The 18,821-nt window shown below is 36.5% G+C and overlaps 1 protein-coding gene across 3 annotated transcripts in view; it reads right to left on the bottom strand.

The window, feature by feature from the left end:
• LOC126366253 (cholecystokinin receptor-like) overlaps positions 1–18,821 on the bottom strand; it is a 268,987-nt gene that overhangs the window by 87,527 nt on the left and 162,639 nt on the right. The window contains exon 1 of one of the 3 annotated variants that reach the window (XM_050009313.1): positions 1,800–1,889. The exons of 1 other annotated variant lie outside the window; for it this stretch is intronic. The gene's annotated coding sequence lies outside the window, so the exon portion shown is untranslated. Of the gene's footprint in view, positions 1–830; positions 838–1,799; positions 1,890–18,821 lie in introns of those variants that run through there. One more of the 3 variants, XM_050009314.1, reaches the window with a different exon arrangement.

The raw sequence follows: 18,821 nt of genomic DNA, 5'->3' as shown, positions 1-18,821 counted from the left end.
GCAGCGGTATCAGTACTGGTTGGAGGCCGAGGAAATGGATTCTGGTAGGGCTCTAGCTAGAACATCACCGATTGAGAAATTGGTCGGTGTACTGCGGAACGGAAGGCGATTGAGGCAACCACCGTTCTACATGCCCTACCTATGGAGTAATGAAGACGATTACTCCACCGACAAGAGCGCAGCTCTTAAATAAAGAGAGAGAAAGTGAAAACTATAACCAGAAACATGAAACATGAAACTCAGAATCATGGTCTGAACCATCCCCCTCAGTATTCGTTACGGTGTCACTAACACCCATACCTACTTGTATGGGTACAGTATGTACTTGTGCGGGGTGTAAGTGACATCGTAACGAATACTGAGGGGGATGAAACAGCTGATTATTCATCGCAACAGTATAGAATTGAAAATAATTTAAAAACACTAAAAAAAAACATGAATTTTGCGACGGAAAATTCCACTTGATTTTAACTCAGAATCATGGTCTGAATCAACCCCCTCAGTATTCGTTACGATGTCACTTACACCCAGTATATTACCTAACATGTAGAGTTTGTCACTTAGGGTTTGTATAGTTAGAAGTTTGGTTCTACATGAGATCTGATAACTTTTTAACAAAATAAAATTTTGGCAAAATTTTACACGAAAATGTTTTTGGTGTTTACGTCCATTTGAGAATTGTCAAAATTAAATGACACATTTTAGCAATATCATCAAATCATAACTTTCTAAGGACTGAAATTCTATTATAGGAAATTAAATAATTAACTAACTTTACTATTAATCATCAAATATCACATAATTTGTATCATTAAACTGTAAGTACGTACGTAAACAGCCTATATACGTCCCACTGCTGGGCACAGGCCTCCCCTCAATCAACCGGAGGGGGTATGGAGCATACTCCACCACGCTGCTCCAATGCGGGTTGGTGGAGACTGTAAGTAATTAGGTTTAATTAATTAATCAAAATTGCACCGTAAAATAAATTAAAAACGTGAGCCGTGGGTACTTGTTAACCGAAGTAGTAACAACGTAATATACTGCTTTTCTAACGAAAGTTTTCAAGCTACCAATAAAGAGAATACCAGGAATAGGAGAACTTAGTATGTTATTATACCATTTAAGCGAGGGTCGAGAAAAACCCTGAGATTTATAAAGCTTTGGTGCGCATATTCAATAAAATCTAAGAAGACAAGGGTTCATTCGCTATTAGCGATTCAAAGGTTCAGTTCTCACTATGCGTGCCGAATATAAAACGTCTGGACTCTTATACATACCGCATACGTGGGTCTATTTTATGTCGTGATCTATTGAAGATTTGCCTCGGACCGCATGTGCACATGGCCGAAAAGAGCGCTTCTTGTTTTATTATATGAATTACATACATACATAAACTGCCTATATACGTCCCACTGCTGGGCACAGGCCTCCCCTCAATCAACCGGAGGGGATATGGAGCATACTCCACCACGTTGCTCCACTGCGGGTTGGTGGAGGTGTTTTTACGGCTAATAGCCGGGACCAACGGCTTAACGTGCCCTCCGAAGCATGGAATCATCTTACTTTTTCGGATAATCAGGTGATTCAAGCCTGAAAAGTCCTTACCAAACAAAGGACAGTCGCACAAAGTGATTTCGACAATGTCCCCATCGGGAATCGAACCCGGACCTCCAGATCGTGAGCCTAACGCTCTAACCACTAGACCATGGAGGCTGTTAAATGAATTATTTTCAGTGAAATGCGACAATTTTTCATTCAGTTAGCCATAAAAAAAAAACAATCGAACAAATACTTACATGAAACACTGTTTAATAATATCCACTTTTATTTTTCAAAACGTTTATCAAACGCCATTGAAAATTACTTCAAACTTTACACTTAATATAAACTTCCCAAGTAGCAACCGATTGTCTTAAAAGAGAATTGTAGATATCTTGAAGGCAAGTAGACTAAATCAAGCCCTTGTCTTGGATAAGTCTTATATGTCTCCAAGATATCCCTCAAGATATCTTGAAGACACAGTTTAGTAAAAGTGGGCACATACTTTAACTCTTATACAAGACAGACTTAAGACAACGCTAAGTCAGACTTAAACCCTACTTTAGACAATGTTCTTGCGTATTCTAAACTTAGAATTCTTGTAGTATCACTTAATACCAAGAATGTATACTTGAAGATATCTACAATACTTAGTTAAGACTATAGGATTGAATTGCACTGAGTCAATTGTAACTTAACGAAGTAAAACTTCAGGTCATACTTAAAACGATTTTTACTTCACGCGTCTTTATTTTAGAATATAATGGCGAACATTTACATTAACACAAGAAATGAAGTCTGTAAGAAAATGGCGACTAAAATACTAGTTGTTATTTTAACAAAAGGTTATTCCGCCGTTTCACATACAGGAAATTATAAACGCATGATTGTTTCTCGTGTAAAATCGATAGAAAGTGTTAAAAAACAGAAGGGCCTTGAATATACCAGAAAAATAATAATAAAATTTGTATTGATTATTCAGCAAATAAAAAAAATGGTGACATATGATACAGATAAATTCATTTTCTATTAATATGTGACAGCTGAACGCAGTAATTGTTACTACAACAGAAATATTATATTAATTTACTTCAGTTTTTGACGATAATATTGTCAAAAAAATTACTTGTTTTCGTCCCGTAAGTGCAAAATGGCGTTAAGTAATATTTTTCTAAATGAAGTAAGACTTTAGAAACAATTGATTTCGTAAGAATCAGTTTAGAAAAGTAAAGTCAAGTTGCACTTCATCAAGTACTAGTTAAGATAAATTTTACTTCAATTGTCTAGGAGTATACCCACTTAAGACAAAAAGTATTTAGTGAATTCCTACTTAAAACTCTTATATCTAAAGTTATCCTCTATTTTGATTTAGTGAAGTAATGTCGTAAAATCATGTTTGTTTATTTTGTGCCAGAATTAGCTATGTAACAAGTAACAATTAAAATCGAACGAGCTTTTAAAACGTATGGAAAGTATGTTTGTTTAAGAGGTAAGTTTTTCGACTCGTGGAAGATAAACAATATTGTTATGCTAAGTTCTTACTTGGATAGGAATGTGATTTACTTAATTGTTTAATATTTATCAGAAATGGAACTAACAAACATAAACTCAATTTGCTAATGAGTCTCCGCGCATACATTCTCATAGGTTACCTACATGGTTCGCTGACGCAAAGTAGGTACGATCACCGCGCTTCTAATTGCCAACGGAAACAATGTGATTATTGTAAAAATTTACGAGTGTCCGTTGAATATTGTATATACGAAGAACCCTTGCAATTTGATTAACGTCGTGTGTGTGCGCGGTAGTTTCTAATCCCACCAAAAACATTATTGTTAATAAAGGCGGCCAAATTCCCGATGACTTTTATCAAGCTAAAAACATATTGGAATCGAATCTAATGCTCACTTTAAATGCATTTAACCATACACAAAACTTAAAATATATTTATGATTGTGAATAAAGCTTAGTTAAAAATAGGTACATTTTTAAAATTATTAAAAGAAATAATGAAATGAAAGAAGAAAGAAAAGTATCTAGACACGCGGTAGCGTGTCAAGCCAAGTTCAAGAAATAGAACTGGCGAGCCGCACCGTGTGTAATATTACACGAACCATCTGGAGCCACTTTTGACCCCCTCATAAATCAAAAACTATATCACATAAACGTATCAAATTTGGCTCATATATTGAGACTTGCAACATACATATGTGTTCTAAATTTCATAAGCTTATCTCAAACGGTTACTTAGATATTAATATCCAAAAATCCTCATTTTTATCATTGACTGACTGACCTATAGATCAAAACTCTAACCCAGTTGCAGATGACCTAGAAAGTTAAAATTTGGTATGCAGATAGGTAATTAGATGAATACAAAGGAAAAAAAAACTAGCAACTTTTAAATAATTAGATTCTATTATGAACGCTTAACATAAATACCTAATTAGTGCCTGTACCTAACTATAGATGTAAGAATCAGTAAGTAATCAAAACTCATGACAGCCGGTCTTTTTGTGGTAGGTATGTAGATTAACTTAACATAACATATCACGCCTATATGCCCTATCGGGGTAGGCAGAGCACTAAGTGATCATGGAACCACTTGATGCCACATTCGACAAGTACTATGAGGGTAGGTAAGCAAGTTGGAACATGTGTTTAGCGGTGATAGGTTGTCAGCTTTTCGCCCATGATACAACACAACTCTCAGCCATTTTACTGGCATATATTTTTTTTAACTTAACGTGAATCTTAAACAAGTTTAATAGGTATTCAAATGTTTTATTTTTATAAAGTCGACTTTTAGTTTTGAATTTGTCCTTTTAAAAGGACCCACGCGTTACGAGGATATGTACTTACCTACAAAAAGTAATGATATCCAATCAAAAACATAAATGTGAAATGAGAGCCAAGTTCAATATTATCGTTAGCAAAGTTTTTTAGTTACAAACAAACTCAATTTGCTAACGAGTCACCGCGCATACATTCTCATAGGTACATGGTTCGCTGACGCAAAGTTGGTACCATCACCGCGCTTCTAATTGCCAACGGATACAATGTGATTTTTGTAAAAATTAACGAGTATCCGTTGAATATTGTATACACGAAGAACCCTTGCAATTTGATTAACGACGTGCGTGTGCACGGTAGTTTCTAATTCCACCAAAAACATTATTGTTAAAAATGGCGACCAAGTTCCCGATGACTTTATCAAGCTAAAAAAATATTGGAAGCGAATCTAATGCCCACTTTAAATGCATTTTACCATATACAAAACTTAAAATAGATATGTTTATGATTGTCAATGAAACTTTGTTAAAAATAGGTACATTTTTAAAATTATTAAAAGAAAGAATGAAAGAAGAAAGAAAAGTATTTATTTATTATTAGACTAATAGGTACCTACTTTTAAATTTGAACTTAGCAGGTTTTTAATATAAAACTCGATTTTTCATGGTGTAGTGTTGCCGTGCGCTTAGACTAGGTTAGACTAGTTTAATCATTTTTGAGAAGATTTGTGCGAGACGTAGGTACCTGGGCCGCCACACGCTGGTTCGGAATTGAGAAACAGGAACTTACGATTTTTTTGACAAAATTGAATGATTGTGTTATACTAATCGATAGAAAAAATTGATAGCAATGAAGAAGATATCGCATCGCTAACAAAAACAGTAGGATGTGCATATATCACAGGTTAATTTTCTGTATTTAATTTTCTGCATTCGAAAACCACCAGATCTTTTTATTTTTTGAACTTCGTCCATCTTTCTGCTTGCTTCTATTTCGATTTTATCGTCCAGTGAATAGACTTTTCTTATGTTTTACTTATTGTAGTCAAAAACGAATAAAACAGTCTTGTATAAGAGCAACAAATAATCTTAACTAATCTAATCTCAAAGCTTAGTATTAAAATTGCCTTAAGTATATCTAGGCAATTCATTTTTTACTTTACAAGACTAAACTGATACTTCAGTAAATCAATTTAGTATTAAGTGAGCCTTCAAATAATCTGAGTAAAGTAAAAATATACTTTTAGACTTAACAGTAGGCTGAGATAAGACTAAATAGTTTTGAGAATACTTAACTTGGTTTTGTGTATTCTAAATTATCTAAAGTAGGATTTGTTGAAAACTATATAGTATTAAAGAAGGAAAAGAATTTATGAAGTCCTAATAAGTCCTATTTGATTTGGATAAATCTCACTTTAGCTAAAGTTTAGACATATATGACTTAATCACAATTCTTGTTTGCTACTTGGGTTAGTAAATCTTGTCATTTTTATTTCACAAACACTATTAAACCATGAAAACACTAACTATGCACTTACAGTTTTTCAACTTTCACAATGATTAAACTCTTTATCCACACACTTTTAAAGTACACTAAATTTATATTTATTGACATAAACAAATGCTTTTAACACATCACTTATTTAAATATTTGTTGGGTATTTTTTTTACATTTTTATTAATAATATAATCACTATCGCGAATCGAACGAAACTTTCTCGGCATCCGATACATGCGTAAATGTTGAAAGCTCGCTTTCGACTGAGCTTGGGCTTGGGCAAAGTTTCGAGTGCCAAATACGCATGACCGACAAAGCTCTGGATTTGAATAGAGCTTCCGTCTCCTATACAGCCTTTACAGACTTTTTAACTCACTTGACATGTCACCATCATCCATCATCTAGTTACATAACGTAGTTCCAATATTCGCTATAAGTAGGTAAGTGTTTCATTGGTATCAATATCTTAGTGGTAGATAAGTTTACTCACAAAAACTTGTAATTTCATTAATTTTGAGAAACGAGAAATTATGTTTTCGAGAAAGGACCTAACTAGTAATTAGGCTGGTGTTCCCTCCGGGTTAGAAGATTAGGTTAGGTTAGCTAGATTAATCCGCGTTTCTGTTTACATCGTTAGTTCACATAGGTTTACTCTGTGAAAACAGGATAACGCTGGGGAGATAATTATGACGAGGCCAATAATATTACTGTTACGGACGCCGTGCTAGAATGAGATGGCGCCGTTAGAGAAGGACGGAGCGAGACAGCGCTACTGAAGCGAGACGGTGGCGCTACGATTAGAAGAGCACAGCAAGATTAAATTAATATACGCACATCCCGCTCTTTGCGGATGTAAAAATTGTACCTAAGCTAGCCAAATTGCAGTTCCGATTCAGTTTGAATGCAGTTGACACGACTGCAATAGAACTGCAAACCAAACGGGCAGTCCGATTGCAGTTCAATAGCAGTGTGCCTGCAGTCGTGCTGCCCGTTTGGTTTGCAGTTCTATTGCAGACGTGTCAACTGCATTCAAACTGCACCTGAACTGCACTGCCGTGTCATACGAATCTCTGCTATCTCAAAAAATGCTGTTTTGAGTAAATCGCCTTTGAAGTTTTTTTCAGTTAATCGTCTTTATAGTTCGTATTAAGTGAAATATCTGTCATCAAAATATCAGAAAATATTCTAAAAAGTACTCTGAATAACAGGCACTTTTGATTTTTTTGTTTATTATAATAGTTTTTATTTAAATCGAGTTTAAGAGTTGTGCATGACCACTCTTCCATAGAGATGTGGTCACGCGGTCTGTGCTATATTAAGTTAGCAGAGTTTGGCACATGCAGCCGGTTTGTCATTATAACTTTAATCTATCTATGCTAATTATTAGTTGTAAGAGATGAGCGTTACAAGCTTTCTATAAGGACTGCTTTTTGGGGATGCCCGGGTTGAGTAGAGTAAGTGAAATGGATACAAGGAAAATATTTATATTAAGTAAGTACTTAGTTTAATTTTGATATCTGAAAAATTTGAAATATTAATGTACAAGTTGGGAATTCCTTTTTTTCTACCCTGACATACTTTTATGCTTCGTACACATGCATCAATCAGCAATCAGGAGCTCAGAATTATGTAATTTTATGATTTTAAATAAAATAATCTAAAATACAATTAATGTTTAGAAAAAATATTTGTGAAATATACAATGAAAAAAAAGTGCATGTTTGCAATCATCAATCTCAACGCCATAGCTTAAAAATTTAGGCACAACCTTCGGATCGATTAATTCCTCCTAACAATTTTCATCACTCTGAAATCATTGACACACATGCACTACCCCTTACTAAAAACATCTGTTAAACCCTTACTAAATTCAACCATCCTCAAGGCCAGCACACCACACCCCCTTGGAAAGACCTTCCAGTAGTTCGTCGCAAACAAAATAATGTTTTCGTGTCCAAGAGTCTGCACTGTCGTACCTTCCCACGACTTATTTACTCTTTCTCCACACAATCTGCTAGACTGCATAACTCCCCCTCTCCCGAAAACTTGTCTGCTATGCAAGCTCGAACTGTACCACACACGATGGAAGTTTACACCGGCTCGAAATACACCCGCTGCTCTTTTTGCAGCCACAAGCGTAGAAGAGTCAATCAAGACGATCATTGTTGAAAATGGATCTCCACTCTCAACAAGAATGTACAAGAATGGATCCTGTGAAGTTTGTACTTCAGAGTAGGAATTTGGTTTTCTATTGCGAGGGACAACCCTCGAAGAAAGTAGAAAATAAAACTATAAAAACTGGCCTCCTCCGCCTCCTTCGTCCTCATGCCTCAAAACACAGCATCATATTTCACCCTTAAGACAAACGTCTCAATAAACAGAACCAACGTTCTTGAAAACAACAATCACCACAGCTAGCCCGGGCATGCAAATAGCCTCCTGCACATCCACAGCAAAAACCTCGTCAACAGTAGGTACCTTCATTATTTAGATCGCCCTCTAAACATCTATGGGACTTATTCCACATATCAATCCCGAAGATGTTCAGAAGATGGTCTTAAAATTGAAAGTACTGCCAAAAAAGCTTTTAGCTTAGGATCATATCGAGGGTTGAAAGGCAAATGGGTTTAAGCGACATTTTGTGAACTTTACAGGAGAGCCATTTAAAGTTTTATTTTTTCGAAAAAAATTCATATAAAAAAAACTACTGAATCAAAAGTGTTCAAAATGCTAAGAATTATTTTAAATTAAACGTTGCACAATTCTGTATTTATTTGGTACGAAAAACACATCAGTTATAGATTTTAGAAGTCGCTTAATACAAAATGGCTCAATTGAACTAAATTACAGTTGAAGGAAAAACGGTTGATATCCACTAGAGCCAAATATTGGTTAAAAGCAAAATGCTTTAAGAGACCTCTCACTTATTAGTTTGACTAAAGCTAAATGAGTTAAACGACTTCTTAAAAAAAGAAGACTAGAGGCAAATCAGCTTAACCTCCATAAAAGGTTATATGACAGGGAAGGAAAATATCTTAAGTGACCATCCGCTACTAATTTCAATTGTATGAAATCCAAATATTAGTAAGATCGGAAATAAAGTCGGTCCTTAAGCCGTTTTTCCTGGGAGAGATTTTAGTCGGGCAAGGCATTTACAGATATTTGTACCTTACAATATTAGGAAAAATCACGGCGGATATAATGAGTAAATCGATTTAATTAAGAAACAGGATCTAGAATATAACCATAAAGATTGTTACACATGCTTAATTCGACTTTTTAAGTATATGGTAAACCGCGTATAATGGCGGATGACAGATGACTGTCACCAACTGAATGCGGGCAATAAAAGAAACAAATAGCTTTGAAAAAGACTTAATATGCTTATACTCTGTGCTGAGTTTAATCTCACTATCACAACCTGTTTCCGATTTACTGTATGAAAAAATTAAGATTCCGATTTACTGTATGAAAAATTTTATATGAAAAATTTAAGACCACGTGGCTGGATGCAAGTTTCAAGCACTGGCTCCTACTAGATGGTACGCGGTACTAGGACAGACTGCAGTGAAGTACTGATTGCTCTCATATTAAGAGGCGGCCAGGGGTGGGTAGATCAGCGACTTGTTTGATCAAAATTTCTGTTACATTTGCGCCTAAAACCTCCACTTCGAGCTGGCCATAAGATACCGTCGAAGTTGACAAACAATAACAGAACTCGATCATGCTTTTAAAGCCGAGATACGTCGGACATCGCAGCAGACACATCTGTCGATGAGATAATAATAGTTGATAATAATAATAAATAGATGGTGTTCTTTTGCCGAGCATTTTTATAGCTGTGCTCTGCTCTACCGAAGTTATTGGTTGGTAAACCAGACCGCAAAACTAAGATTGGTGCGATGGTTCTAACGTGAAAATCAGCTCGTGGGGAACTACAGGCGGGCTTTTCTGTCACCATATGTCTCAAAAACAAATGCCAGGTGGAATAAAAATTCAGCTCTATGCTGATTCCTATCAATCCAGTTCCGGTAGATTTTCGACAGCTTCAAGACTGTTTTCGGCCACAAACTTTGAAGAGAGTTTCAATCTACAACAAGGAAAAGACCCAACGCCTCACTGATCAGAAAGACTTATTAGCAGCGCTTTGGACACATTTTAACGATGTCTTAAATCCCAATAGTAATCCCAATAGTGACTTGTTTGTTACAACATATCGGTCCAGTTTGTTACAACAAGGTCGGGGGTTTCGCTTAAGATCTAGCGGCACCCCCGACATTTGAAGAACTTCTTACCGCGCTAAGAAGGATGACGAATACCAACACATCAAAAATACCATCTGAACTGTATAATATGCCTACACATTAATAACTGGTTATACAAACTCATCCTGAAGATATGGGAGTCAGCTGCTGGAATGATTTTAGCCTTCCTCTTTGCGAGTCGATGGCGATCGATATTAAATTTTAGCCTTAACGTTATTCTATCCCGTGATGCAGAAATGGTACTTCCGGAAACCCAATGATGATTTTGTCCGGACAAAGATATGGGGGTACGGTTTTGTTATTAAACAGATTCAGGCCAAAAGGCTTGAACAACATCGGCCTTTGTTATGTGCTGCGTGAGGCTTCACGCGGCTTGTGGATTGCTCTAAAGAAAACAGATTTTCCTGAAAAGTTATGACTTATCCTGATACGACAATATCATGACGACATGATGACGACAGTTTGATTTCAGAACAGAACTTTCAGAACTTTTCAGAGCTATTCGTCGTTACCTACGGCGCGAAACAAGGCTATGTCATAACACATGGAGCCATGGTTCGTAGTCTATTTTCTTTATATATCGCTTCTGTATCACGCATAAGTGGGATAGTCTGTGGAATTGTTATTTATAGCTTAATTGAAATTAAGGCTAAAATGAATAAGATCATTTTTGATCTCTCACGTCTCACATCTATGCGTCAGTTAACCAAACTGGCCGAGGAATGGCCGATTCAATTAAGTCATACACCAGAATATTTATAGTTTTGTGCAAAACCCTTTTAAAATAACCATCCAGAGGATGCTTCGGGGATGTAGCTTCTTCCAATGTTGCTTTAAATGGCGCTGAGCTGGAGGAAGTTTCAAAATTAAAATATTTGGGTTCTCAAATATGAAATGACTCCAAAGTCATCGAAGTTGCCAGCCCGGATAATAGGTGCGGTTGCAGCCTTTGGAAAACGTAAAATATTAGTGTACAAAGTCTCAGCGGCGTACTTGATACGTAACACTTTAAATGTCTAAGGTCCATCCTTCGCATAAAGCGGCAAGATGGTTTTCCAATAACAGAAGTATTACGTCGTTCTGGCATATTCGGAATAGAAGCTCTCATCATAAAACATCACCTACGATGGTGCGGTCACGTCATGCGAATGGATGACAGAAAGGTTTTCTATTTCGAGGTGTCTAGAAGGAACTGTAAACAAGGTGGACAATACCTGCGGTACAAAGACGTACTCAAGCGCAAACATGTGGCTTTCAACATGCCAACTGATAGTTGGGATGAGTGTGTCTGAACCTGGAATAGCGCGTGATATAGTCCTCGAAAATCTTAGTCCAAGACGCCAAATACGGAAAACTCAACGGAAACCTTCCTACAATTACACGGTAAACTCGGCTGGCCAGCTTGATTGTATGCCATGTTACCAGATCTTCAATTCGAAGTTCGGTTCCGCTAGCCACGTCAAAGTCTACCACAACAACGACTTGGGATAGACAAATAGAAGTCACCATCAACGAATACGGCTTGGGTGACATGATGACACGCACACTCCCGGTCTTCCCAATCGTAATTTTTAGCTGTGTGAACCGCCCAACCAGGACCTGCCCATACTTATTTTGATATGTTGAAGTGATGCGGGCACAAGGTTTCATACAAAATTGCGATGACTGAAATGTTAACATTATAACTTTTTTGTTTTGGAAAAACGTTTTAAGTCCTTTCAAAAGAAAATGATAGTTGTTTTATACGACAAAAAATTTAAAAAAATGTAGCATAAATAGCTGAAGTCAAATTCTATGAATATTTTCGGTAAAGGCAAAACAGTTCAAGTGCCAATTTTACTTTTAAACTGTCGAAGGCAAAACGGTTGAAGCGACAATATTTATAAAATCTAGATTAAAGCAAAAAGATTTAAGCGCCAAATCTATTTTCGTTTCGTCTAAGAACAAATGATTTAACCGACTTATCTATAACAAAACACTGTCAGGGAAAACGCTTTAACAGACTTCAAATCATGAAAATGAAAAGACATAACAGCTTATGTGACCGACTCATATCCCGGAATACGACTGATTTGCCACCCGCCCAGAATTTTGTGCATTTTTTTGTCGGTTGAAACACGGGTTTTTAAAAATGTACCCAAAGTGCTAATTGGTTGAAGCGCCAAAAAGTAGCTTCGATTGATCTGAAACCAGGATCAGTCGACGCGGAAAAAATCGCTGATTCCGAATATATATATAAGTCAATTTCGCCCAAAATGTCGCTTAAACCCATTTGGCTTTCAACCCTCGATATGTACAGACTATTGGATGTGGAAACCAATCGTAAAGGATTATTTTTCGAGAAAGGCAGTTCCACTGAATGAAAAGTTTGTATTTTCAGGAAAAGGTAAACAGATATACCGTACTTCGTGGCATAAAGGCAAAGCAGGCTGAAAAGTCCACAATACAGCATCAGCATTCTGTCTCTGTATTGAACAACCCTTGCAACCACAAGAACTTGGCTTTGAATTGTGACAATTATACCTTACAAAAGAAAAATATAGTTCTCTTCTTGGCCATGATGTGATCAATCAACTCGTCCTCACTTGTGACTGCAGAATACACAAAGCTCTTGCACCTGGGACCAAGGTACACCCTCATGGCAGCTGATACAGTTCTCGGTTGCACAGCGAACTCTTGAATTCTCGAGAGTAAAAGAGATTGACGATCTGACAGATTATTACAAAAATCGACAACACAGTCTGTGTTCTCAGTCATCAGTCCACAAAACCTGAATCCGTTTCGCGACAAACCACAAAAACCGCTTCCAAGGGGGTATAATATACCTAGAACCCTTGAAGAAGCCGAACCCAGCAAAGGTTCAACAAATGTTTTCCAAAAAATCGCATTCGGCGAACGAGAATCATCTAGGAACAAAAGCAATAAACAAAATAACCCTGTGCTCATGAACTATTTACGATTGTGATGCTGCAATTGATGATCAAAACTAAAAATAATATTAATAGCGATGATGTTATCGCTTGCTCAGTTATGAAAATCCAGGGTTACATCTATTGCGATTCTTTATTCAACAAGAAAAAGTCGCAAGACCTTATCATCCTTATCACATTTGAGTTTGCTTTCTCACAATAAACAGTTTTCCAGCTCAGTATAGTATCCTTCCATTGCTGGTTCTTGCAAAACTCGATCCTGCGACCAACGGTCCCAGGTAGTATCACTGTTCTAAAGAAGTTTCCCATTCTTATTCAAACCTAAAAATATTTCCCCTTTATGCCTGGTTCAAAGCATTTTGGGTCCTCGACTTCTCTCTGAGATGCAGGAAGTATTTCCTCCCTGGGCGCCGGGTTTGCAAGTACAAAGAATGTCGCGAATCGCTAGGATCACCTTCGTCGTAGTCACGCCTATCTATTGTAACTTCTAGTTAGAAGAGTTAGGCGTGACCCACATGCAAAAAAATCAAGTTAGCAGACTTTGTCAACCTCTGTATCTCAAAAAGTATCAATAAATTTTAAAATGTTTTTACTGAACTATGTAAAGCATAGGATATAAACCCCTTTTGCACTGGTTATTCGTAACTCGACTATTTTAAGATAGCAGACTTGTGCGTGACACGGCAGTGCAATTAGCGGTTGGATTGCAGTTGAAATGCGGTCCGTCTGTCTAGAGCATAAGATGTGTAATATTGGAAAGTTCACGTCAAATAACCCGAAATAAGTATTTTAAAATGCTGATCTAGTAGTAAAACCTATATAAGACCTATTTACTGGTACTATGAGACATAATTGCATCGAATAAAATTACCTGACAAGAATAAGGGTTAAGTGATTGATTTAATTTTTGTATCTATCTATTTTCTCAGCATGATTTGTTATACCCTTATAAATAATGGTGTACTTATAATTTTATTGTTGGTATAATTAGAAATTATTAGGTAAACGGACTAAGATATATAACATACATACCTATATAAATAGCCTATATACGTCCCACTGCTGGGCACAGGCTTCCCCTCAATCAAGCGGATGGTGTATGGAGCATGGTCAACCGCGCTGCTCCACTGTGGGTTGATGGAGGTATTTTTACGGCTTGCCGGGACCAACGGCTTAACATGCCCTCTGAAGCACAGAATCAACTTATTGTTTCATACAAACAGGTGATATCGACAATGTCTCCATCGGGAATCGAACCCGGACCTCCAGATCGTAAGCCTCACGCTCTAACCACTAGACGACGGATAGCAACACAAACAAAAAAAAATCTTTTTTTGACGTCACTAATTAATTAATATTTCGAATTCATGTTTAGATCATAAAATGATTATCACGTGCTAGCGGTGAAGGAAAACATCGTGAGGAAACCCACATTCCCGAGAAATGCATATCGGAGGTATGTGACCTAACCTGTACTGGACTAGTCTGTTTTCCCTTCGCGGGTTGAAAGGTCAGACAGGCAGTCGTTTCTGTAAAAGCCGGACCTGACAAATCTTGAGGTTAGGTAAGCGGTCCATGTGTGAAAAACGGGATAATGTTAGATTTACATTAATTGGACTAATTATATTTAGACTAATTGTATTTGTTAATTGACTATTGTATTGAATTCTCTGCTGTCTTCTGTATTTCTGAATGCATATAACCCGGGTACTTTGAAAGCCCGAGTGAACAGGCACCTTCTAAGCATCGTCAATGCCTCCGGGCAAGTCTGAGGTCGATAGCATACCCATCAAAAGTTAAAAATAAAATAAAATTGTAGATTTACCGCAAATTATGGCATTAACTACTTGCAATTGATGTCTACAGATGGATAATGATGAACCAGCGTGAAATAACTGAGATCAGAGGCCAAGTCTCTCAAACGCGAGAAATTTAATTATTAATTACTACTTATTCGTTCGTTTTTCTGGGACATTGACCAAATGATTTATGTAATGAAGTTGTTTTCCTTGATCAATCAATTGCGTGATTGACTCGTGCTGTGATTATAAACATATTTAGGTATTATCTATTCTTAAGATAATAAACATAAATAAGTAGGTACTGTGAGTTCTTTAGTTACCAATTTACTATGTAAAGGGAAAAAATGTTACGCTAATTTTAAAATCATTAAGAAATCCGTCTTAATTAGCTTTCTTTCTCTATTTTTAGCTCTAAAGTCAGCCGGGTAGCGTTTATTTTAACAATAATCGTGTATTTATTTGACCTTCAAGTAACTTTAAAGGTAGTCTGCTTATCCAAATTGTCGTTGCCAAATACCGTATATAATAAATAAAATTTAATATAATCTGTGGTCATCACTAGAGTAAGTCCTATGGCCTAAAGGTCTTTGTAACCAGTCCAAAAAATTCCAAAAGAGTAAGTCCTACGAGTGTGCGGTTAAGAAACTTAATGAAATAACTTCAATAATGAGGATCACTAACCCCAATCATGTCTATTAGAAGCATAAACTATACAGACAATTTAAAAAAAAATAACAAAATTATATTTCTATCTTATTGGGGCTGAGTAGGCACTTTTCGGGACCACCCACACTTTGACCACATTATTAATATTAAAATTTTAATACAAACTAAGTAAAGGCAAATGTATAAAATGTCATTCAACCTACTGTAGGAGATATTTTTTAAAAATAGTGAAACAATATCATCCGCTTGTAAAGCAAACATATTCAAATCAGTTTTTTACAATAGCATAACGTTACATTTCAAAATATAACAAAAATACCTTATATACTCAATTGCTAGCATTAAGACAATTTGGTGTCATTTGACAGATGCGAAAAAAAATGTACCTATTCTTGTAAGTGTTCACTAACCTTGAAACCGTATGTAGAAATCGTTGGTAGCATGCTAAAAATATACGTTGTACCTAGTTTGAAGCTTGGTCCGTAGAATATTTAGTAGATGCTGATCGTCGAAAATACTATTTTTGGACCGTTTGTACCTAACTCGAGCAAAGTAAAAAGAAGGGTTATGTGTTTTATCGCTATATATGTATGTGTGTGTGTCTGTAACCACCTGACTTCCGAACCACTTGTCAGAGTAGTATTGTTTGGGAAATAGCTGTGGTCGAATGCTGTAGTAAGCAAACTTTTACGTCAGATTGGTATTCGAACATGGCTATCTCCTAAACATCTGCGGCACGATGGATGAGGATGGTATCCCGACGTGCCGGCAGAGTAGTGGGATGATTGGTAATAACGATAGAAAGAAAGAAGAAAGAAAGTTTATTCAGTACAACAAACAAGTAACAATTATAAGTAAGGCTCTAAACTGGCTCCTAAACTAAACCTGTATTTCAGGAGCCAGTGTCTTCCCAAACTGACATACTTCAGTATTATTTGAGGTACAATAATAATACTTTTTACTTAATAACTATGGTAATCAAAATGAAAAATGAAAAATCAAAATAAAATAAAGATACAACAAACAAAGATGTGTGTTGTGTGTGTGTGTGTGTGTGCGTGTGTGTGTGTGTATTATAGGAACCAAAATTGTGGGAGAAAATTCCTTAGAACTAGAAATAAAATGAGTTTGAAATACCATCTAACGGTAGAAGAAAGTTCTCCACCTTTTCAGTATTGACTTCCAAGAGATAGTTTCGCAAAATATTTTTGAGGTTGTGATTGCTAGAAGTTACAATGTTAAGTTTTTTATTAATAATGTTGTACGGTCACGAGCATTAATATGTATACACTTTGGTACCATGTCACATTAACTTTTTTGACAAATTGAACTGTAAGTCTCACTAAATGTCAAATACGTTAGCGCGACAGAGTCCTAAAGTGGGTACATTATATTGCTCATGACATAGACTTATAGAACCTACGTGCGAATGCGGACTTAAAGGTAGGTATCGGGCAAAGAAAGACTCTTTTGTTGGAAGGCAGCAGGGGTGGCACATTTATGCGATGGTACCTTCGAACACACTGGTAGACAAATAGCTTCTTCACTGCGACGATGACAAAATAACCTCTCCACAGACGCTGCATCGCCTGGGACGCAGTTTGATGCTGCGGGGTTGCCCAGAACCTGTGCTACCCTCTCGACCTCACTGGCTGGATCCGCACGAAAGGCAAGCCAATAAGCGCGGAGCCAGGTCAGTTGCAGGTGACTGCCGCATACTACAGGGTAAACCTTACTTACGCCTAATGGAGTCACCAATTCCGTTTTAAATTCAACGGAAATATCCAGTTTATTAACAACATTTCACAAAAAAATTATAACGATTCTTAGATATGAGATCAAATGCAGATTTGGAGGGCACGGCAACAGCTAAACAATTTAATACATTTATGTTGTTCCTATGAAGGTCGGGGATGCAACGAGTCAGTGTAACATTAAAGGAAATGCGGAATAAAATGAGAATTTAGAAATTTAAAATGATTAACGGTCAGAACGAAAGGCCAGTATGTGCAGTTTGTACTCTACTACACATCACTATTCGGAACAATTTCCGATAAATATTTTCTTATTTCATACTTTTAAGAGCGCGATATTGCCATAGTCGAGTTTTACTTTTTAAACTTACAATTTTATCTATCTTTTAATCTAGACTACTTTCATATTCGTTATTGGAAAATATCCTATATCCGTCTATATCAGTGTGCGTGTTTTTATTCAAAAAGTACTTGCCCCAAATGACGTAGGTAGTGTAAAGGACAAAGTTTATTTACCTACGTTTAATAACAGAAGCGATAAAAGTATTTTTTTTGGGTATATATAGAGAAACCAATTTTATTGTATGTTTGATTCACATAAAATATGGTTATGTAAAATATGCTGATAGTGACTTTTTTGTCGGAGAGATTTTTTTTTTCACCAAACGAAACGTTAGGTTATTTATATTGTAATTTATTTGCAGCGCACACCAACATAACTTGCAAATGGTAGATTTTATTCGACTTACTTTTAGCTTAACGTCACATTTTTATTAGTAGGACGGTATTTTACAAAAGCGACTGTTGTTTTGCATGATACCGGTGTCAACACCTGTATCAGGCAAGTTATTTTTTTTTAAATCTGGCGTGACCCTGGTTGACCCTGGTTGCGCCGTCATGGTGTCCTAGTGAGATAGCACCCTAACAGAACCAGCCCACCGCTCATTAGTGTATTGGGGAAGACATAATTCCTGTAGACTGCAATAAATTACGCGTCTTATTTTTTTTAACTTTGATTGGAATTAAAATGTTTCTCTCTCGTACCTTAATGTTTGCAATAAATTGTTGTTTTGCCTCGTTTACTTCACACGTGATAAATGTGACAAAAAACACGTGCTCAACTCTCAACATAAATGGTATTCTTGCTAACTAGCGCCGACTGCCACCGCCGGGACAACGGGAGATAACGGGACATTTATGATTTATCGTAACATTTTTTTCGGGATCAGGCCTTAGCCGAGTTGCAAACGATATTGTGAGAATCGACCGTAACAGTGATAATATGTATGGGATTTATTTATATCACCTAATGGGACACATAATTACGAGTACATCCCAATTTTTTTATCACTAACACTGCCGATTGTTGTGATATCGTTTGCAACTCAGCTTCATGGATCACAAAGGTAATTGAAGTACCTGTATATTCAGGGCTCTATCATGGGTTTGCATAATTACAGTACTGGCTGTAACTACAGTAGTAACGTGCATCGTTTTTCGAATTCAGTAGACACCTCGTTGGTTTGCAACCTTCTGATACGAGACGTTTTATTTAACACGCACAGTTATTTT

This window comes from Pectinophora gossypiella, chromosome 4, assembly GCF_024362695.1.
Source record: "Pectinophora gossypiella chromosome 4, ilPecGoss1.1, whole genome shotgun sequence".
In the NCBI taxonomy this organism is placed as follows: domain Eukaryota; kingdom Metazoa; phylum Arthropoda; class Insecta; order Lepidoptera; family Gelechiidae; genus Pectinophora; species Pectinophora gossypiella.
The sequence above is the reverse complement of the archived record's forward strand: the minus strand, read 5'-3'. Positions and strand labels throughout refer to the sequence as shown.